Here is a 24,021-nt window from a genome sequence, read left to right on the forward strand (position 1 = left end):
AACTCTACCCCATCTCCTGTAATAAAACCCCTCACCTCCCATACCAATACACCTGCCACTTTTAGTGCTAGTGGTAGACACCATATTGTCAACGACTAACTCTACCCCATCTCCTGTAATAAAACCCCACCCATACCAATACACCTGCCTCTTTTAGGTGTAGTGGTAGACACCATATTGTCAACTACTAACTCTACCCCATCTCCTGTAATAAAACCCCTCCCTCCCATACCAATACACCTGCCTCTTTTAGTGCTAGTGGTAGACACCATATTGTCATCTACTAACTCTACCCCATCTCCTGTAATAAAACCACTCCCTCCCCACCCATACCAATACACCTGCCTCTTTTAGTTCTAGTGGTAGACACCATATTGTCAACTACTAACTCTACCCCATCTCCTGTAATAAAACCCCTCCCCTCCCATACCAATACACCTGACTCTTTTAGTGCTAGTGGTAGACACCATATTGTCAACTACTAACTCAACTCCATCTCCTGTAATAAAAGCCCACCCCTCCCCTCCATACCAATACACCTGCCTCTTTTAGTTCTAGTGGTAGACACCATATTGTCAACGACTAACTCTACCCCATCTCCTGTAATAAAACCCCTCCCATACAAATACACCTGCCTCTTTTAGTGCTAGTGGTAGACACCATATTGTCATCTACTAACTCTACCCCATCTCCTGTAATAAAACCACTCCCTCCCCACCCATACCAATACACCTGCCTCTTTTAGTTCTAGTGGTAGACACCATATTGTCAACGACTAACTCTACCCCATCACCTGTAATAAACCCCCTCCAATACCAATACACCTGCCTCTTTTAGTGGTAGTGGTAGAAACCATATTGTCAATGAATAACTCTACCCCATCTCCTGTAATAAAACCCCTCCCATACAAATACACCTGCCTCTTTTAGTGGTAGTGGTAGAAACTATATTGTCAATGACTAACTCTACCCCATCTCCTGTAATCAAACCCCTCCCCTCCATACCAATACACCTGCCTCTTTTATTGCTAGTGGTATACACCATATTGTCAACTACTAACTCTACCCCATCTCCTGTAATAAAACCCCTCCCTCCCATACCAATACACCTGCCTCTTTTAGTGCAAGTGGTAGACACCATATTGTCAACGACTAACTCTACCCCATCACCTGTAATAAACCCCCTCCCATACCAATACACCTGCCTCTTTTAGTGGTAGTGGTAGAAACCATATTGTCAATGAATAACTCTACCCCATCTCCTGTAATAAAACCCCTCCCTCCCATACCAATACACCTGCCTCTTGTAGTGCTAGTGGTAGACACCATATTGTCAACTACTAACTCTACCCCATCTCCTGTAATAAATCACCTCCCCTACCCTCCATACCAATACACCTGCCTCTTTTAGTGCTAGTGGTAGACACCATATTGTCAACTACTAACTCTACCCCATCTCCTGTAATAAAACCCTCTCCTCCCATACCAATACACCTGCCTCTTTTAGTGCTAGTGGTAGACACCATATTGTCAACTACTAACTCTACCCCATCTCCTGTAATAAAACCCCTCCCTCCCATACCAATACACCTGCCTCTTTTAGTGCTAGTGGTAGACACCATATTGTCATCTACTAACTCTATCCAATCTCCTGTAATAAAACCACTCCCTCCCCACCCATACCAATACACCTGCCTCTTTTAGTGCTGGTGGTAGACACCATATTGTCAACTACTAACTCTACCCCATCTCCTGGAATAAACCCCCCTCTCCCTCCCATACCAATATACCTGCCTCTTTTAGTGCTAGTGGTAGACACCATATTGTCAACTACTAACTCAACTCCATCTCCTGTAATAAAACCCCTCCCATACCAATACACCTGCCTCTTTTAGTGCTAGTGGTAGACACCATATTGTCAACTACTAACTCGACCCCATCTCCTGTAATAAAACCACTCCCCTCCCATACCAATACACCTACCTCTTTTAGTGATAGTGGTAGACACCATATTGTCAACTACTAACTCTACCCCATCTCCTGTAATAAAAGCCCACCCCTCCCCTCCATACCAATACACCTGCCTCTTTTAGTTCTAGTGGTAGACACCATATTGTCAACGACTAACTCTACCCCATCTCCTGTAATAAAACCCCTCCCATACAAATACACCTGCCTCTTTTAGTGGTAGTGGTAGAAACTATATTGTCAATGACTAACTCTACCCCATCTCCTGTAATAAAACCCCTCTCCTCCCATACCAATACACCTGCCTCTTTTAGTGCTGGTGGTAGACACCATATTGTCAACTACCAACTCTACCCCATCTCTTGGAATAAACCCCCCTCCCCCTCCCATACCAATACACCTGCCTCTTTTAGTGCTAGTGGTAGACACCATATTGTCAACTACTAACTCTACCCCATCTCCTGTAATAAAACCCCTCCCCTCCCATACCAATACACCTGCCTCTTTTCGTGCTAGTGGTAGACACCATATTGTCAACTACTAACTCTACCCCATCTCCTGTAATAAAACCCCTCCCCTCCCATACCAATACACCTGCCTCTTAGCCCCAATACTAGTATTCCTTATAGAATTGTGTGCAATGCGGTGGGGTCCGATTGAAGTATTAAATACATTTCCTACATCTAAATAACTTCCATCTAATTTTTAATTGTAATTTTTATTGAACCTTTATTTAACTAGGCAACTCAGATAAGAACTAATTCTTACTTACAATGACGGCCTACACAGGCCAAACTCGGACGGCGCTGGGCCAATTGTGCGCCGCCCTATGGGACTCCCAATCACTGCCGGTTGTGAAACCGTCTGGATTCAAACTAGGTTGTCTGTAGTGACACCTCTAGCACTGAGATGCAGTGTCTTAGACCGCTGCACCACTCGGGAGCCCCAAGTCTGCCACCTACCGTGTCAGGTGACCTCCAGCCAACACATCCTCCCATAATTACAGGCCTCAGAAATGGAGTTAACACTTACAGTATCAATGATTTTCTCCATAGAAAAGAGCACCTGCCTGACTGGGCGTGAAGTGGTCATAATCAAAGGCAGAGAAGCCCGCTTCAGGGAAAGGAATCAATGCCGGCCAATCAGGCTCTTCACTCTCATTAAGGCCAATTGATGTCTGTCCTTAGTCACCTCCTAGGGACATACACTGCCAAAGACACGAGCATTGTAGGCAAGTTTCCTTTTTCATCAAGAAGTTTTGAGCCAAGATGTCTAATAGCTCAAGGCCTCTCAAGACAAAGGATGTCTTGATAGAGAAGAATTGGCTGATATGTGTTAGATAATCGAGAAAGAGAATGGGAGTGTGGCGCCCTCCTTTGGGCCTGCGTTCACAGTTGTTCCAATCTGCTTTGTTTATGTGTAAACTCAAATTATAAGGTGAGATACTTATAGTTTACAGTCCATTTTACTCTATATATTAGTTTGCATTTGTTAGATACTGGCTGTGTTTACACAATTCTGATCTTTTGCCCAATTATTGGCAAAAGGTCTGATCTGATCGGTCGAAAGACCAACACTGGCAAAAATATCAAAATTGCCCTGCGGTGTAGTCCACTCTTATCTGGTGCACAGGAGGGATGTTCCTTCCAGCCAAACACCACAAGGGTGCAGCAGACAAACACAGATGTTATCTCGCTGAGGAGGATGCATCAGGGGTGGGACTGGAATCAACTGAAAGGACATCGCCACTGAGCAAGAATGACGTGACTTACCATTCATCTCCTGAATAATTAGAGGTATGTGTCACTATGAAACTGTTAGATGACCTTGTTTTGGGGGGATTGCCTTTATGTGATAAGCCTACCATGGTTTGGTAGTCGTTTGTGAGGGAAAAAGAAAGTCAAAACCTACTCCTGACTTCTGGGAATACGTACCAGCTCTGTGTATATGATCATGATGAACACAGAAGTGGCTGTTCTCTTGAGTCCTTATGTGTGCAGAACAGTGCCTTCTGCTGTACAAAGTAGTAACTACTGCACTTTAAAACTGGGATACTTCTCAGTCCAAATAGTGAGCCAGCGTCAATAGCCTTCCAGAACCTATTCTACAAGCTTGGCATTCTGTCTGTGCCTGCCTATGGTCTTCTGTTCAATGGGGAACGGGGCAAGCTAGGGGAATAGGGGATTCTTGTTTTGCTGTTTTTGTGTTGCGGCTAGTTGAGCACAATTGATTTACACACAGCTTAATGGAATAAGGGAAGCTGTACAATTGGGTTGGATCAGACGGAATCTAATGACCCTAGTCTTCCAGGTGCACATCAGTGGAAATTCAATCAAGAATCTGTGATACTCAGCACACAACTGACTTGCACCCGGTGCTCCCAAATAAGCTGACTTTCCAGTAAGAGAGCAAATTATGAGGGAATCTAATGCTACAACCAAAACTAACAGACCACCACAAGAGACACAGGATGATATGGGGTTTGGCTCTCCTTGTGTTAGCAGCTATTTTCTTGTGTTTAGGAGTAGGTGCGGTGTAGCCAACCAAGCTTGCATATACAGTACACAGCGCTGTGCTAATTTTAATTCAATGGATTGAATTAGTGCTTAATTTTGTTGTGTAATATTAACCTCTATTGTCGAGGCAGTATCGCGTAAATAACCTTGTCTAGACACGCTGCTAGCTTAAACAATTAGACAATAGGGCCCGAGTCTGACTGCGCATTGTTCTGCCCACAGAATGAGTGAGCCTTGTGAAAGGACTGCGGTATGGTCTAATTGATAAACAGGGTGAGAACGAACGCTGCCACCGAGACCGAAGGACAAGACAGGAGGACAAATAAATAACACGCTGTCACGCCAACGTCGAACAATGAAAATACGAGGCCCCCTTCAACAGCGCCAAATAACTCACGCTGCCCGTGGCTTTAAATCAGACAGCTCTCTCGGTTTCAATATTCCCGTGATGAATTGCTATCGTTGTATCGCAGGAATTGGGAGCAGGGCCAGCCACATTGAAGTTCACAATGACATTAGTGGAACAATTGAATCTCGTGGGAGCCATGCTGCACACAAGGCTTTTCTAGTCCCGAGGTTGTACTGTGCGCCAAGGGCCTTTTGCTGCTCTCAATACACAGATGGCAATAGGTGATTATTGAGGATGTGAACACTCAACACACTATCACATTTAATTGTGAAATAGACACAAATGAATGATTAAATACGAGCCAATGCTGCTTGTTGCGTTTACGTTAGCGTCCCCTTGTGGTGTTTCCCTTAGCAAAGGCTAGTTGCCCTCCGCTGGTGCAGAGAAATGGGGAAAGAATTACTGTCGTTCGCCGTTGCTCAGGGGTTGATGGCAAGCGTCTGAATCTGCACAAGAAGGAACTCAAACGGTCAGTTCTTAGTTTTGCCAATTCAGTCTGAATTTATGGACTGCTAAACAACTCCACCATCTTCCTCCTAGAGAGTGTACACATCACTGGACTCATTGATCACCTTGGACGTCTGAATTAAGGTCTTAAAGTAAACCATAGTACTATTATGCTCGCAAGTCCACAATACTTATTTGCCATTGACCTCTAATCTTTAAGGCTATGACCCTTATTAACCTTGTTAAGAGAACAGTTATCTGCTCCATTATGCTCAGATGTTCTGGTCTCAGTGGTGTAGTTTGGGCTTCCTCATCACTCCCTGTCCCAGAGCAGAGGAGACCTGACTGCCAACATTAACTGGCATTGAGGCCAGGCAGGCAGGCAGGCAGAGAGCTTGGGTTCTCTGGCCAACTAGTCACCCAATGGACATCCAATAGCTATTCTCACACTTTGACTGACTCCACTTCAATGTCATCTTGGTAAGCAACTCCAGTGTATATCTGGCCTTGTGTTTGAGGTTAATGTCCTGCTGAAAGGTGAATTTGTCTTCCAGTGTCAACTGGAAGCAGACAACCAGGTTTTCCTCTATGAGTTTGCCTTTGCTTAGCTCCATTCCATTTATTTTCATCCTATAAAAGCTCCTTAGTCCTTGCCGATGACAAACATACCCATAACATGATGCCACCACCACAAAGCTTGGAAATACGAAGAGTGGTGCTCAGTGATGTGTTGTGTTCGATTTGCCCCAAACATAATACTTTGGATTCAGAACATAAAGTTCATTTCTTTGCCACATATTTTGCTGTTTTACTTTAGTGCCTTATTGCAAACAGGATGCATGTTTGGGATATGTGTTATTCTGTACAGGCTTTCTTCTTTTCCCTCTGTCATTTAGGTTAGTATTGTGGAGTAACTATAATGTTGTTGGTCCATCCTCAGTTTTCTCCTATCACAGCCATTATAAAGTCACCGTTGGCCTCATGGTGAAATCCCTGAGTGGTTTCCTTCCTCTCCGGCAACTGAGTTAGAAAGGACGCCCGTATCGTTGTAGCGACTGTGTGTATTTATACACCATCCAAAGTGTAATTACTAACTTCACCTTGATCAAATGGACGGACATTCAATGTCTACTTTTCTTACCGACAGGTGCCCTTCTTTGCGAGGCATTGGAAAACCTCCCTGGTCTTTGTGGTTGAATCTGTGTTTGAAATGTATTGCTCGACTGAGGAACCTTATGTGTGGGGTACAGAGATGAGGTAGTCATTCAAAAAGGATGTTAAACACCATTATTGAACACAGAGTGAGTCCGTGCAACTTATTATGTGACTTGTTAAGCATTTTTTTCCCTCCTGAACTTATTTATGCCTGCCATAACAAGGGGTTGAATACTTAATGACTCAACATTTCTGAAACATAATTACACTTGGACATTATTTGGGTATTGTGTGTGGGCCAGTGACACAAAATCGCAATTTAATACATTTTGAATTCAGGCTGTCCCACAACTAAATGTGGAAAATTTCAAGGGGTGTGAATACTTTCTGAAGGCACTGTACGCACCAGGATCCTCTAGTTGGCAGCAGGAACAAACACAGCGATTTTTTTTAAATAACAACCCTCAGATCCTCTTATCCACTCTCTTCCTAGCAGCATGTAAACCATCCTCATCCCACGCGAGCCCCCGCAATAAAGAGGGAAAAGGAGGAGAAAGGGAGGAGAAGAGGGGTAGGACAGCATTTATGCTCAAACGAGCAGTTTACCCAGAGATATACAGCTTAGGCCAAGGAAGAGAGAGAGAGAGAGAGATTTATGAATTTATCCTCAGTCATTTTGAAACATTAGAACTTCAGATATAGACATGGCTACACAGACCTCAGTGATATACTGTAGCTAGGCCATCTGAGTAACAGTCTATAGGTGCATGAACACAGATCTGAGAACGGACAGAGGACCACACTGGCTGGAGGGGTCCGAAGTGTGGCCCCTTAAGATTTGCAGGATTGTTATTTGAGCGTGTGTAAGCGATGCGTGGCCATAACAGAGAGCTCCCTGAAGGCTTCACACCACTGCTTCCAACTGTTTGAGGGAAGGACGTGCCGAAGAATTAGAACTTATATGGCTCAGATGCGTTAAGATACTTTAACACGTTAAATAAGGTAGTCTGCGTTCACACAACCCCCCTGAAAGGCTCTGAAAGACAAGACAAAACAAAACAACGCAGGAGCTATGTTGCTTTGTTGAGGGTCACTTTTTCTTCCACTGTAGCTACAGTACCTGCACTCTTCACCTCCTATTTCTCAGCTCCGATTCAGGGCTCACAGCGTCTGTTTCCCAGCTTATCTTCTGCCAGTTCTAACCTTGTGCCCTCATAAGGACGTGTGTTGTGGGAACGTAGTGAAAGAGTGCTGCGTATACGGTAAATGTCATGCCCTCGCCAGTAACAGTAACAATGGACGGTGGATGGGGACTGGCCATGGGGTGAAATGCCATGCAAAAAAATACTGTGGAACCGCTCCGGCAGTCCCTTTTCAAGATCTGCAGTGGCTGAGTGAGACCCCTGGCCCTATGAATTAAGAGTCCCCAGGGGGGAACTGACTCTGTGGGCTAGAGGGCAGAGGAGAATGACTGTTGTTTATTCTGGGTCAACGGTGGCCACTGCCTGGGAAGACTGAGATGTATGCAAACACTTATAGCCTGGACCATCTTGATATTGTGCCTCCTTGAATTCAGTCCAGCAGCATTTCCCCCTCTTTTTTTTCTTCCTCCCCAGTGTCACGGTACATTGCACATGTTATGGCTACGGTAAGCTAACCCGTGGTTGAACTGCAAAAGGAACCCGGCAGACATAGGTGACTGGGGCCTGGATCTGCCTGCCGGGGTGGGGCAGGAGGGGGGCCTGGGACTTAAACGTTCCCACATGTGGAGGTAGTGCCAGGGAAGCAGAGGTTCTGCGCGGCTACGGGCGACGACACAACGCTGCGAAACAACCGTCAGAGGAGATTAGCCTGGAGATGTTGCAACACGTCGCAGGACCCTCTCACAAACTGACATGGGATCTGTATAGTACACTAGGCGCACAGACCCTCAGTCCTGTGTTTAGTGCTTTCCACATGGTGAGGCTGAGGCTCACATCCAGGGTTGACAAAGGGGCCCAGACCCACTGTACCACAGGGATAAGTGGGTTGTGCTATGTTGTATTGGTAAGGGCCGAACACATTGTGCCTTACGACAATCTAAACATTACACAATGATCTCACAGGTGGTGAAGGGAGAGCCATCTGAACCCAGCCATGTTGCATTCTCTCTGCTGCCCGCCCCAGGGATGGAGTCAGAGCCAGGCACATCTGTTCAACACTATTTAAAACATCTATGGGTTGCTGATGAGCTGTGTTTTTCATTACACTGCAGTGAATGAAATATGTGTCATTACATTTCATTAATAAAGTCTATGTCAGTTTGAGCTAATTCTGCCTCGCAAGAAACATTCTGTTGCGGCTCAAAGTAAAGCGCTAATGATGGGCTCTTAAGCCTTGCCTTAACTCCGTCACAGCAAGGAGAAGCACCAGCCAAGATCAACAGTGCGCTATGGTAACGGCTTGCCCACTCTCCATCAGTGTTGCCTCTCGTATTTCACTTCTCTGGACTACTTTCGGCTGGCTGCCTGGCCTGGCGTTTTAACACTTATAGCTTTTCCCTCTGTCTGACTGTGTCTCCAGACACCATAGGCCTGCGAATTGGGGCCCGGTTGCCATGGCGCCCCTCTCGACAACAAGAGTACACAGTGGTAAACATTAACACGTACAGCAGGCGAGGGCCAACACGGAGGAGGCGAAGAGAGCTGCGGCTAATGACGTCGCCAGAACATTCTGCACATCCACTCAATCCAGCCATGTAGGAATGACTGGCAGAGGAGGTTGAATATGGCTGGTGGTGATACTGCTGCTGCAACTGCATTGGTCAACACACCCGGGGGTTTAAAACTCATCAGGAGAGGGGATGGGTTGGAGTTGTTCCTATTTCAAATCAAACTATTTTGTATTTGGGATATGTGTGTCCTTAGGCAGTGGTACTTTAGCCTAGAATAAGATATTTTGCGATTTGGGGAAGAGGACCCAAGTTATTTGTCTTTTTTTGATAGCTGTTGTATATACTGGAATCTGATTCTCATATGAAACTGTAGTCTACCATCTCCCTACAGTAAGTACAGGAACCCCATTGGCATGCATGTACAGCAGCATCAACCTGTCAAAGCTCTTAAAGCCAAGTTTGAATTAAGGTCTGAATCTAATCTGACATTCTTTGAAATCAGTGAAATATTTGTGCATTCTTAGCTCTATAGCTTTGTCCTTAGAGGTTTAGTTCGCCTTCCTCCCACCACAGCGTGCCGTTGGACCAGTACAATACCATAATGTGTAAAGTGCAGGCCCTGTAATGGTGGGGCTTATTTTGGGTTGACCACACATTCACTTTCCATTGGTGAGCTGCTGCATTCTTCCTGTGAATACAATGAAACAATCCACGAGCACACAGCAACTATTATCATTGTTCTAGGAGCTTGCCCAGTGGTCGAATCACATGGCTCGAGACGGGTCAGTTGGAAAATCTCAGCGTGATAAGCCCAGATGGGCCGGCGCTTACTCGCACTCGAATCGATCTTATCAGATATAACACGTTCGCCCTGTTCACCTCAAACAATACCTCTGCGCCGAGGTCAGCCTGGAGGAGAGGAAATTCATCTGATCCACCAGATGCACTAAAAACAAAGGACCTGGGGCTGCAACTGGGGCTGGTGGAGTGCCAGAGAGCGAGCCGTAATGGCAGTGGGTTTTAACGAGACTGGACCATAAGGTTATGCCAGAGCTCCTGGAAATAGATGCAGTGTGGTCCATTTCCTGTGCAGATGTTCAGGACATGGCCTCTCTCGGGCGGGGCAAATAAAAATGGACTGCTGTGATAAAAAAAAGGGCTTTTTAGTGGAACACACAATGGCCTAGACAGAATAAATATGCTGAATAGATATATTAACTGTGATCTGTGCTAAAAGCCCCTCTAAAACTTGAATATGGGCTTTTAAAAAAGTACATTTTAGGAGGGTAATTTAAAGTCATTTCACTTATGAAAGATGGATGGAGTACAAAGAAAGCTTTAAGCCTATAAGGGGTGAAATCGTTTCAAAGGAAAGTAGGCCTGAAGTAAATTAATAGAGTTACGATTTAGTGCAAAAACTGGATATAATTATCATCTTGGATTAACAATAACATATAGATAAATCCACACTATTTTTGTTACTGGACGACAGAAATAAATACCCTTTAGAGAGACCAGAGCTACTCTGTTATATATTTTACTCGTATTATTACCTATCCTGCCTTCATGTACAGTGTGCTTCAAAAATATAATGCATCAAACAAGTTTGTAGAGTCACAAGCTTGATGTAATCACTGTGTGCTAGGGACCAAATACTAGTCTTTTGACTACTTTAAAACACATATAAGTCAATATGTCCCAATACCTTTGGTCTCCTAAAATGGGGGGATTGTGTGCAAAAAGTCCTGTAAAATCATAGTCATTGTATCATTTCAAATCCAAAGTGCTGGAGTACAGAGCCAAAACAACAAAACGTGTCATTGTTCCAATACTTTTGGAGCTCACTGTATACATCTATCTCAAATACCTCATACCTCTGCACATTGATCTGGTACTGGTACTTCCTGTATATAGCTCCACATTGATCTGGTACTGGTACTCCCTGTATATAGCTCCACATTGATTTGGTACTGGTACTTCCTGTATATAGCTCCGCATTGATCTGGTACTGGTACTCCCTGTATATAGCTCCGCATTGATCTGGTACTGGTACTTCCTGTATATAGCTCCACATTGATCTGGTGCTGGTACTTCCTGTATATAGCTCCACATTGATCTGGTACTGGTACTTCCTGTATATAGCTCCGCATTGATCTGGTACTGGTACTTCCTGTATATAGCTCCACATTGATCTGGTACTGGTACTTCCTGTATATAGCTCCACATTGATCTGGTACTGGTACTTCCTGTATATAGCTCCACATTGATCTGGTACTGGTACTTCCTGTATATAGCTCCGCATTGATCTGGTACTGGTACTTCCTGTATATAGCTCCACATTGATCTGGTACTGGTACTTCCTGTATATAGCTCCACATTGATCTGGTACTGGTACTTCCTGTATATAGCTCCACATTGATCTGGTACTGGTACTTCCTGTATATAGCTCCGCATTGATCTGGTACTGGTACTTCCTGTATATAGCTCCACATTGATCTGGTACTGGTACTTCCTGTATATAGCTCTGCATTGATCTGGTACTGGTACTCCCTGTATATAGCTCCACATTGATCTGGTACTGGTACTCCCTGTATATAGCTCCACATTGATCTGGTACTGGTACTCCCTGTATATAGCTCCGCATTGATCTGGTACTGGTACTTGCTGTATATAGCTCCGCATTGATCTGGTACTGGTACTTCCTGTATATAGCTCTGCATTGATCTGGTACTGGTACTTCCTGTATATAGCTCCACATTGATCTGGTACTGGTACTTCCTGTATATAGCTCCACATTGATCTGGTACTGGTACTTCCTGTATATAGCTCCGCATTGATCTGGTACTGGTACTTCCTGTATATAGCTCCACATTGATCTGGTACTGGTACTTCCTGTATATAGCTCCACATTGATCTGGTACTGGTACTTCCTGTATATAGCTCCACATTGATCTGGTACTGGTACTTCCTGTATATAGCTCCACATTGATCTGGTACTGGTACTTCCTGTATATAGCTCCACATTGATCTGGTACTGGTACTCCCTGTATATAGCTCCACATTGAGCTGGTACTCCCTGTATATAGCTCCGCATTGATCTGGTACTGGTACTTCCTGTATATAGCTGCGCATTGATCTGGTACTGGTACTTCCTGTATATAGCTCCACATTGGTCTGGTACTGGAACTCCCTGTATATAGCTCCACATTGATCTGGTACTGGTACTCCCTGTATATAGCCTCACATTGATCTGGTACTCCCTGTATATAGCTCCACATTGATCTGGTACTGGTACTCCCTGTATATAGCCTCACATTGATCTGGTACTCCCTGTATATAGCTCCACATTCATCTGGTACTCCCTGTATATAGCCTCACATTGATCTGGTACTCCCTGTATATAGCTCCACATTGATCTGGTATTGGTACTCCCTGTATATAGCGTCACATTGATCTGGTACTGGTACTCCCTGTATATAGCCTCACGTTGATCTGGTACTCCCTGTATATAGCCTCACATTGATCTGGTACTCCCTGTATATAGCTCCACATTGATCTGGTACTGGTACTCCCTGTATATAGCTCCACATTGATCTGGTACTGGTACTCCCTCTATATAGCTCCACATTGATCTGGTACTCCCTGTATATAGCTCCATATTGATCTGGTACTCCCTGTATATAGCTCCACATTGATCTGGTACTGGTACTCCCTCTATATAGCTCCACATTGATCTGGCACTCCCTGTATATAGCTCCACATTGATCTGGTACTTCCTGTATATAGCTCCACATTGATCTGGTACTGGTACTCCCTGTATATAGCTCCACGTTGATCTGGTACTCCCTGTATATAGCTCCACATTGATCTGGTACTGGTACTCCCTGTATATAGCTCCACATTGATCTGGTACTCCCTGTATACAGCACCACATTGATCTGGTACTCCCTGTATATAGCTCTACATTGATCTGGTACTCCCTGTATATACAGTGGGGCAAAAAAGTATTTAGTCAGCCACTAATTGTGCAAGTTCCCCCACTTAAAAAGATGAGAGGCCTGTAATTTTCATCATAGGTACACTTCAACTATGACAGACAAAATGAGGGGAAAAATCCTGAAAATTACATTGTAGGATTTTTAATGAATTTATTTGCAAATTATGGTGGAAAATAAGTATATGGTCACCTATAAACAAGCAAGATTTCTGGCTCTCACAGACCTGTAACTTCTTCTTTAAGAGGCTCCTCTGTCCTCCACTTGTTACCTGTATTAATGGCACCTGTTTGAACTTGTTATCAGTATAAAAGACACCTGTCCACAACCTCAAACAGTCACTCTCCAAACTCCACTATGGCCAAGACCAAAGAGCTGTCAAAGGACAACAGAAACAAAATTGTAGACCTGCACCAGGCTGGGAAGACTGACTCTGCAATAGGTAAGCAGCTTGGTTTGAAGAAATCAACTGTGGGAGCAATTATTAGGAAATGGAAGACATACAAGGCCACTGATAATCTCCCTCGATCTGGGGCTCCACGCAATATCTCACCCCGTGGGGTCAAAATGATCACAAGAACGGTGAGCCAAAATTCCAGAACCATACGGGGGGACCTAGTGAATGACCTTCAGAGAGCTGGGACCAAAGTAACAAAGCCTACCATCAGCAAGGGCATTGAAGATGAAACGTGGCTGGGTCTTTCAGCATGACAATGATCCCAAACACACCGCCCGGGCAACGAAGGAGTGGCTTCGTAAGAAGCATTTCAAGGTCCTGGAGTAGCCTAGCCAGTCTCCAGATCTCAACCCCATAGAACATTTTTGGGGGGAGTTGAAAGTCTGTGTTGCCCAGCAACAGGCCCAAAACATCACTGCTCTAGAGGAGATCTGCATGGAGGAATGGGCCAAAATACCAGCAACAGTGTGTGAAAACCTTGTGAAGACTTACAGAAAACGTTTGACCTCTGCCATTGCCAACAAAGGGTATATAACAAAGTATTGAGATAAACTTTTTGTTATTGACCAAATACTTATTTTCCACCATAATTTGCAAATAAAGAAATTAAAAATCCTACAATGTGATTTTCTGGATTTTCTTTCTCTCATTTTGTCTGTCATAGTTGAAGTGCACCTATGATGAAAATTACAGGCCTCTCTCACCTTTTTAAGTGGGAGAACTTGCACAATTGGTGGCTGACTAAATACTTTTTTGCCCCACTGTAGCTCCACATTGATCTGGTAGTCCCTGTATATTGCTCCACATTGATCTCGTACTGGTACTCCCTGTATATAGCTCCACATTGATCTGGTACTGGTACTCCCTGTATATAGCTCCACATTGATCTGGTACTGGTACTCCCTGTATATAGTTCCACATTGATCTAGTACTCCCTGTATATAGCTCCACATTGATCTGGTACTCCCTGTATATAGTTCCACATTGATCTGGTACTCCCTGTATATAGCCTCACATTGATCTGGTACTGGTACTCCCTGTATATAGCTCCACATTGATCTGGTACTGGTACTCCCTGTATATAGCCTCACATTGATCTGGTACTAGTACTTCCTGTTTTAGCTCCATTCTAGTGTATTTTATTCTTCTTGTTTTACTATATTCTAATATCAACATTTTGAAATACTAGTACTATGTGATTGCAAGCAGTTTTTTCTTCATGTTGTTTTTATGAGCTCTGACTACGGTGGGAAAACACACAGCAAACTGTTCATTTGTCAAAGCATTCAACCAAATGATTATAACTCACTTGAGACAAACCATAATTCAGATTTTGAACTTGAGATATAACTCAAAGAACTGGTTCTGCACCTCACAGTCTCCATGGCAATCGAGCTGAGCTGGACCGTGCTGTCTAAGTCAGATTTCCTAATACGTCTAAATCATCTCCCTGTCCAGAGAAATAGGGTGGAAATAGGTGGGAGTGTTCTGAGTGGGAAAATACCTCACAGCGAGAAAGTTTGGCAGGCCATCTTTGGATAATGCCGTAAAAATCTCCAAAGAGCACTGACTCCTAAGGCATATCGAATTCAGCCTTCATTAGAATTGACGAGTAACATAAAATGTATGCCCTTGTGTCCAAATGAAAACCATATTCAAGGAAGTTGTGTGGTTAGTGCATTAGCGCATTAAACGCTGTTTTCCGCCAAAATACTTTTCAGGTTTCAATTATTACATTTACATTTTTGCCATTTAGCAGACACTCTTATCCAGAGTGACTTACAGTTAGTGCATTCATCTTAAGATAGCTAGGTGGGACAACCACATATCACAGTCATAGTGAGTAGGGGTGTAAGGGCCTAAGAGACGAGTGGTGGCAGAACAGAGTGCTCGGGTTGGGGTGTAAGGTATGAGCCTAAAGATAGGGAGGGGCAGTTCCTCTTGCTGCTCCATCGCCAAGTACCATGGTCTAGTCACATGTGGAGAGAGAAGGGAGAAAGAGATCAGGGCATAGGGTAGTTTTGTGTGAGTGGAACCAGTGGGCTGAGTGAATGAGGAGTGGATATCGTCAACCTTCTTTTCAAAGCGAGGGAGGAGAAGATGGAAACAGTTTCCTAGGGTTACAGGCAGGATATTGACATTTTCCGTGTGATAAAGTATATTTAGCAGCGATACAGAGGAAGAGAAGGTAGAGAGGAGGAAGTGGAAGGATGATAGGTCCTCTAGAAGTTGCGTTTTCCTCCATTTTCACTGAACACATTCACCTTTAAATGTTTGCTAGAGGTAATCAGTCTGGTAATTAAGAGGCAAATGTCTCTTGTGTGCGGTGAAATGAAAGAACCTGTGCCGGTTTTCCCTTCCTAATCAAAGCAATGCACAGACTTAGAGCTGCACCCGTTTCCATAAGGTGAAAGAATGTGCATATTATGTGAATGCATGTTCACAGTCACGGTCAATTTGCTAAGCAGCGAGGGGAAATGGCTGCTCCACTTGAGGAAAACCCAAGGAATGAGCCGTTAAATGATTTCCATTTGGTCTATTGACGTCACAGATATTAGCCATTTTAACAGCATCCGCTCTTTCCACTGAGTCAAGAGAACACGTCTGCTCTGCTGGCTGACCGTATGGGTAGTTATACTGATATTGATCAAGACTTGTACACACCCAATAACATGTGGTCCATTCTGGCGCAAACACATAGTAATGCAAAAGCACGTAAGCACGCGTTCCACAAACTCTGCAGATACGTGCCCACATACACACGCATGCACGAACGCACACAGACTCACACAAATGGACCACGGAAACACAAACGCACCCTGTATTCCTGCTCAAACAGATATGGTATTCTTACTTTCTGCTCACACGAACATGCACTGTATTCTACTCAATAGATACTGTACATAGATTCCTGCTCTCTCTCTCTCTCTCTCTCTCTCTCTGTCTCTGTCTCTGTCTCTCTCTCTCTCTCTCTGTCATGCACACACACACACACACACACACACACACACACACACACACACACACACACACACGCGCTTGCGCGCGCGCACACACACGCACACACACGCACACACATAGTGTATAGTTTCTCTCTCTATTGTTTACCATGTGGCCGTCCCTCAGCTCCTTGGTCTTATCAGCGGTGGGTCGCCGTGGTATTTCCTGCCCGAACTAAGAGCAGAAGGTGGTACAGGATGAGTGCTGCTTCCTGCCTTGTCTGGAACACCCAAAACACCACCAAACAGCCTCTCTCTCACACCCCGGTGCATCCACACATCTACACTGACCACACTCCGATAGAGACAGAGGACACATTTAGACGTCGCACACTAGTGTTTTTCAGCTGTAGAGAGCCAATGGTGGCTTCATGTGGGAAGGGATAAGGGAAAGGAGATGAATACTTTTCCCTTTTGTAATTTAACCATTTGTACATCATTACAACACTGTCTATACACATAACATGACATTTGCAATGTCTTTATTCTTTTGGAACGTCTGTGAGTGTAATGTTTACTGTTCATTTTTATTGTTTATTTCACTTTTGTATATTATCTACTTCACTTGCTTTGACAATGTGAACATGTGTTTCCCATGCCAATAAAGCCCATTGAATTGAATTGAATTGAATTGAATGGGGAGGTGGGAGATAGAGAGAGAAAATAAAGGGAACAATGGACAATGCTGAGGAAGAGCAACCTTATCATTTTGTGCTGCCCTTTGTCAGATATAATATCATTGACTTTGAGGGTGAGGGTGGCAGAGAGTGGTGGTAACACTTTCTCTCAAAATCTGGCTTCACTTCAAGACAAGGAATCTTCAAAGGGCTACACCACAAATACATCAATCAACCAAATGTATTTATAATGCCCTTTTTACATCAGCGGATGCCACGAAGTGGTTACACAGAAACACTGGCTAAAACCCCCGAACAGAAAGCAATGTAGAAGTATGCTGGCTACGAAAAACGCCCTAGAAAGGCAGGAACCAAGGAAGAAACCTAGAGAGGAACCAGGCTCTGAGGGGTGGCCAGTCCTCTTCTGGCTGTGCCGGGTGGAGATTATAAGAGTACATGGCCATTAAGGCCAGATTGTTCTTCAAGATGTTCAAACGTTCATAGATGACCAGCAGGGTCACATAATAATTACAGAGGTTGTAGAGGGTGCAAGAGGTCAGCAACCCGGGAGTTACTGTCAGTTGGTTTTCCATTGCCGAGCATTTAGAGGTGGAGACAGCAGGTGCGGTAGAGAGAGCGAGAAAGAGGAAGAGACCGAGAGGGATAATGTATATTTTGCACTTTGACAAACCTCCTCCCAAGTCACAACATTGCAGTGAGCAGACTCAATCTAGTGTGTGTGAGCAGCACATTTCTGCGTTCCTTTCAAAAACCACATGTACAGCACCGTTTTTAACTTTTAATTACATAATTTGTGTCCCAACCTTACAAAAAGACTCCTTTTGATTTTCAAAGCAAAAACCTCCTTAGACTTCTTCAGAGGTCTACAGCGATGAGTAGCATTTAATATACAGTCAGGTTCGGAATGATCGACACCCTTGATAAAGATGAGCAAAAATTACTGAAGTGTTACAGGTTGCACAATAGACTCTTAAACGTCATTTCCGATTGAGCCGACATATGCAGGGTTTCTGTATATTTCAATCACACCGTAACACTGAACTTCTGCGATACGGATTGAATAGAGCCGAAAGTCTCTAAATCTACAATAAAACACCACCTCCAAGCCAACAGGCTCTTTGGAAGGGTTGCCAGAAAAAAAGGTTTTATTGAGAGCAAACATCAAACGGAAACAACCTGGAGTTTGTTAACCGGCATTGGCACTTGGATTGGAACTGGGTGCTACAGTGAGATGAGAGAAAATGCAGATTTTGGCCCCGAAAATCAGTGGTAGGTTTTGGCGTTGAAAGAAAAAAGCATACACAGATAAGAACTTTATACCTACTGTGAAATATGGTGGTGGATATTTGATCTTATAGGGCTATTCTGCTTCCACTGGTCCTGGGGCCCTTGTTAAGGTCAAAGGTATCATGAACTCTACCCAGTACCAGGACATTTTAGCCAAAAACCTGGTTGCCTCTGCCAGGAGGCTGAAACTTGGCCACAAGTGGATCTTCCAGCAAGACAGTAACCCCAAAGCACAAAACAAAGTCCACAAAGAAATGGTTAATTGACCCCAAAATCAACACTTTGGAATGGCCATTTCAGTCTCCGGACTTAAACCCCATTGAAAACATGTGGTCTAAATTGAAGAGAGCAGTCCATAAGTGCTGACCGAAGGATATCAAGGATGTGGAAAGATTCTGTACAGAGGAAAGGGAAGGAAAGGGGGATGCCTAAGTCAGCTGAATGCATTCAACTGAAATGTGTCTTCCACATTTAACCCAATCCCTCTGAATGGTCCCTCTCAATGTGTTCTCCAATCTCATACAATATTATAGAGAAACAGATCAGTGCCGAGGGTGTAAAAAGTGTTGAAAACCAGGCTGTCAATAAATATGACCCTTGTTTTTTAAATATTTTATATAATTTTAGAAATGTGTTGTTTTGGTTGATTCCATTGAATCATTAACAAAGGAAAATATATTCCTCAAGGTGGAAAATTACAATATGGCTCAGTACTGGTATTAATTATTCTATACAGTCTTTTTTGATTATCTTTATCAAGTGTGTCAATAATTTTGGACCTGACTGTATGTCACATTTTTATTGTGGCGAGGAGCCTTATTTGGTCTGAATCTGGTTTCATCTGTGAGGTCTTTCCCATGGGAATTGTATCCAGGAATTTGGTTGAGGGAAGGGGACTGTGGAAGCTTTCAGATGTATTCAGATGTATTCAGATGCTTTCAGACGCAACTGATGTTGAATGTTATTAGAAGTGGCTTCTTCGGAAGACCAAGATCACAGGACTGGCCTGAATATATTTGGAACATGGCCTCTTGGATGTCATTACAGATGTACTTTCAGAGCACCCGGCCATATACCCAGCATATCATCCCATCTTGATCTAACAATGCATCCTCTGTGGAAATCAATAGGCATTAAGGACCCAATTCCAACTTGGGAAATTGTGCCTTTCTTACACACACCTTTCATAAGCACTTCTCAGTAGTTAGTATTCAGACTTATGTTATGAAGGGGCATAACGAGCTTCGCAGGCGTGGGTCCCTTGCACGCTCTGAATAAATGTAATACAACCGCTGAAAACCCTCCCACTTGCTAGCCAACCGTTTTCATTCAAATAGGGTTTCAGTACATTTATCTTAAGCCATTCATTTAAATATGGTGTACCTTTAATTACAATTGGGAGAATAGGGAGAATAGTGTACAATAGTAGGCTATACCCTTGTGTTTTAACTGCACTAACCATGGAACTACTGTATGTGATGACACAGCCAAGTGTTGCACCATGCGTTGGTTTCAAACTGTTATGGCTTGGTCGGCACTCTGCTCTATAACGATTTAATTAGCCTACATGTCTTTTTTATATTATCAACTGTTACTAATGATTATAGGGCTCCCGAGTGGTGCAGTGGTCTAAGGCACTGCATCTCAGTGGTAGAGGCATCACTACAGACCCTGGCTCGATTCCAGACTGTATCACAACCGGCCGTGCTTGGTAGTCCCATAGAGCGGAGCACAGTTTGCCCAACGTGGTTAGGGGTCGGCCGGGGTAGGCCGTCATTGTAAATAAGAATTTGTTCTTAACTGACTTGCCTAGTTAAATAAAGGTTACATAAATACAAATACAAATTGCCAGCAACAATTACGCTTAACTCGGGTCAGAATCAGGGCCTACGTTTTTGTTCTATGGATCTGAGGAAGTGGTCCTTTTGGTGCTATAAAACCAAGATTCCTGATTACTTCTTAGTTGCAACAGTCATCTAACTTTAAGTATGAACGCTCTATGTTACAGTGTGGTTCCCTGTGCCGCTTGACTTCCTTTCTTTAATCTAAATGCAATGGAAGAAATTCTTGTTCTCATCAAACGACTATCAAATGATGAAAACCAGCTTGATTAAAGACCTGACCATTCTATTAGATTTTCCCAGGTCATATCCCACATGACAAAATACTACAGTTTACTATAGAATACTACAGAAGACTATACTACACACTGTAGTATCCCTCAATCATGTGTAGTACTTACTACAGAACGTTGTAGTATACTGTAGAATACTATACTACACACCGTAGTATCCCTCGATCATGTGTAGTACTTACTACAGAACGTTGTAGTATACTGTAGAATACTATACTACACACTGTAGTATCCCTCAATCATGTGTAGTACTTACTACAGCACGTTGTAGTATACTGTAGAATACTATACTACACACTGTAGTATCCCTCGATCACGTGTAGTACTTACTACAGAACGTTGTAGTATACTGTAGAATACTATACTACACACCGTAGTATCCCTCGATCATGTGTAGTACTTACTACAGAACGTTGTAGTATACTGTAGAATACTATACTACACACCGTAGTATCCCTCGATCATGTGTAGTACTTACTACAGAACGTTGTAGAATACTATAGAATACTATACTACACACTGTAGTATCCCTCGATCGTGTGTAGTACTTACTACAGAACGTTGTCGAATACTGTAGAATACTATACTACACACCGTAGTATCCCTCGATCATGTGTAGTACTTACTACAGAACGTTGTAGTATACTGTAGAATACTATACTACACACTGTAGTATCCCTCGATCGCGTGTAGTACTTACTACAGAACGTTGTATTATACTGTAGAATACTATACTACACACCGTAGTATCCCTCGATCATGTGTAGTACTTACTACAGAACGTTGTAGTATACTGTAGAATACTATACTACACACCGTAGTATCCCTCGATCATGTGTAGTACTTACTACAGAACGTTGTAGTATACTGTAGAATACTATACTACACACTGTAGTATCCCTCGATCGTGTGTAGTACTTACTACAGAACGTTGTAGAATACTATATAATACTATATTACACACTCTAGTATCCCTCGATTGTGTGTAGTACTTACTACAGAACGTTGTAGTATACTGTAGAATACTTAGGTCTATACTGTAGAATTTGTTCCACCTCTAACTGAGAAACCTTCATGCCAAGTATTGACCATATTGTGTTCCATATATATATATATATATATAAAAGCCTCAACTTGTATTTCAAAGATAATAAAACAAAAACACTATAGTAAATGCTACAGTAATGTCCACAAAAGCACTACAGTAAATATTACAGTATACTAGTCTGCAAAAACACCACATTAATTATTATATTATATACGGTACTGCAGTTTTCTTTTACTACAGTATTTATGCTCTAGTCAACTGTAAATACTACATTATACTCAAGTAAACAGTACAGTATTCACTGTAGTGTTTTTTGTAGAATTTTGTCCGCAAAAACACAACAGTGAATACTACAGTAAATTCAGAAAAAAACACTACATTGAATGCAATAGCATTTATTCCATAGTATACTATAGTATTTGTTGATGTCGGTCATGCTATGCACATTCCCTCTGTAAGTCTTCTCTTTCCCTTACTCACACCAGTGATGCATAATATTGAATTGTTTTCATCCAGAGAAAAGAAGGGTGCTCTCTCAACCATTCTGGCTGTAACAGTCCCCTTTAATCTGGGTTTGGAGAGTGGCATGACCACCCTCTATTCGCCTCTCCCCACAGACATCACATAATGACAGGCTGGGAACAAATACCAAGACCGGGTCCAACCAAACTCTCCATGTACACAAAGATAATCCTCTTGAAGCAATTAGACCCTACCAGATTTCTTCTTTAATCCAGATTTCTTGTAAACCACCCCACTGATTCTTGTCTTGCCTGGGGATATAAGGAGAGGTGGTTAGGGGCCTTTGTGGTTCTCTAGGATGTTGGAAGATGATCAAATCCAAGTTATTTATATAGCCCTTCTTACACTCAGCTGATATCTCAAAGTGCTGTACAGAAACCCAGCCTAAAACCCAAAACAGCAAGCAATGCAGGTGTAGAAGCACGGCGGCTAGGAAACACTCCTTAGAAAGGCCAGAACCTAGGAAAAAACCTAGAGAGGAACCAGGCTATGTTGGGTGGCTAGTCCTCTTCTGGCTGTGCCAGGTGGTGATTATAACAGAACATGGCCAAGATGTTCAAATGTTCATAAATGACCAGCAGGGTCAAATAATAATAATCACAGTGATGATGATGTGATCACAATGATGATATGGGTTCTTACGAAATTATACAATTATTGTTAATTTCGGCACTATAAAACAAATATTCACATAAAATGCTTTCCTGGAAATCAGAAAATACAAGGTTTACATTCTTTCATTTTTGTGTTCTGTCGTTTTTGTTCTATTATTGCACTTCTTATCAATGGGAACATGACATTGCGATTTAGTCAGAGAATTGAACAGTTTTCTAACACAGACCTGTGTAGACCTGTGTACATTTTACAACACTCTTGACTGCATTCATGGTGTTTGTTATCACTAACCACAAAAACGGAGGGAGAAAAACATATTTCCAGCAACAGTATGTTGCCAAACTCAAACCCCTATCAGCGACAGGCCCTGAGTTGTTTGTTTTGTCTCCACTAAATACATTTCCCATCAAAAGCTAGACCTTTCTTGGACACCGCTCAATTTTCCCCTGGAGAACAATGGCCTAAAAAAATGTTGTGATGTGGTGGCAGCGTTTTGGAGTGGCTCTGATAAACGGGCCCTCCTGTGTGACTAACGTTAAGACGAAGCATTTCAGGAAGGTAACAGAAGATAGTGGGTGTGTTGTCAGCAGGACCTCTCTGAGACTTTACTTCCTCCATCCTTCCCATGGGGTAATTGGTGGCAAGGCGTTGCATAAACAACACTTCTCAGTTATGTATAATGTAGGTAGGATATTGTTCGTAGTGTGTGTGATATGTTGATAAGTAAACTGAGCTTGGTATATGGTCAAGTCTTGCTGCTATTGCTACTTGATATACAATGGGGCCAGTAAAAGAGAGAATGTCTGGTTTCTGTCTAAAGCACATGTGCATTATGGTTTACTAATTAAAGATAGGCTGGTGTGGTCAACATCTTTAACCAGACCTAATCATAAACTACCATTGTTCATACATAACTACTTCCCCACGGAACAAACTTTAACATACTGCACAGCAATAGGGGACTGGATCATATCTCATTTCAGTCTCCTGTTTGACTGGTTGAACTCTGCAGAGTTCTGTCCCTGCAAGGAGTACTCATTGGCGTGACACATAAGGTAGATTGAGGGTAGTGTGTTGGTGAGTCACTTTCCCTTGAGTTGCTGCAGGAGTGTTATCACCAAGGAGTTCATATTAGGGTGTGGATGCGGTCCCTAAAGCAGGTTTTAGACCTAAGAGGTT

At 43.1% G+C, this 24,021-nt stretch overlaps 1 long non-coding RNA gene across 1 annotated transcript in view; it reads right to left on the minus strand.

The window, feature by feature from the left end:
• Positions 1 to 16,904, minus strand: part of LOC135571427 (uncharacterized) — an 82,613-nt gene extending 65,709 nt beyond the window's left edge. Inside the window, exon 1 of the long non-coding RNA XR_010463800.1 lies at positions 16,708 to 16,904. This is a non-coding gene — a long non-coding RNA (uncharacterized LOC135571427). The remainder of the gene's footprint in view (positions 1 to 16,707) is intronic.
• Positions 16,905 to 24,021: the final 7,117 nt, after the last annotated feature.

This window comes from Oncorhynchus nerka, linkage group LG4 (genome assembly GCF_034236695.1).
Source record: "Oncorhynchus nerka isolate Pitt River linkage group LG4, Oner_Uvic_2.0, whole genome shotgun sequence".
NCBI lineage: Eukaryota > Metazoa > Chordata > Actinopteri > Salmoniformes > Salmonidae > Oncorhynchus > Oncorhynchus nerka.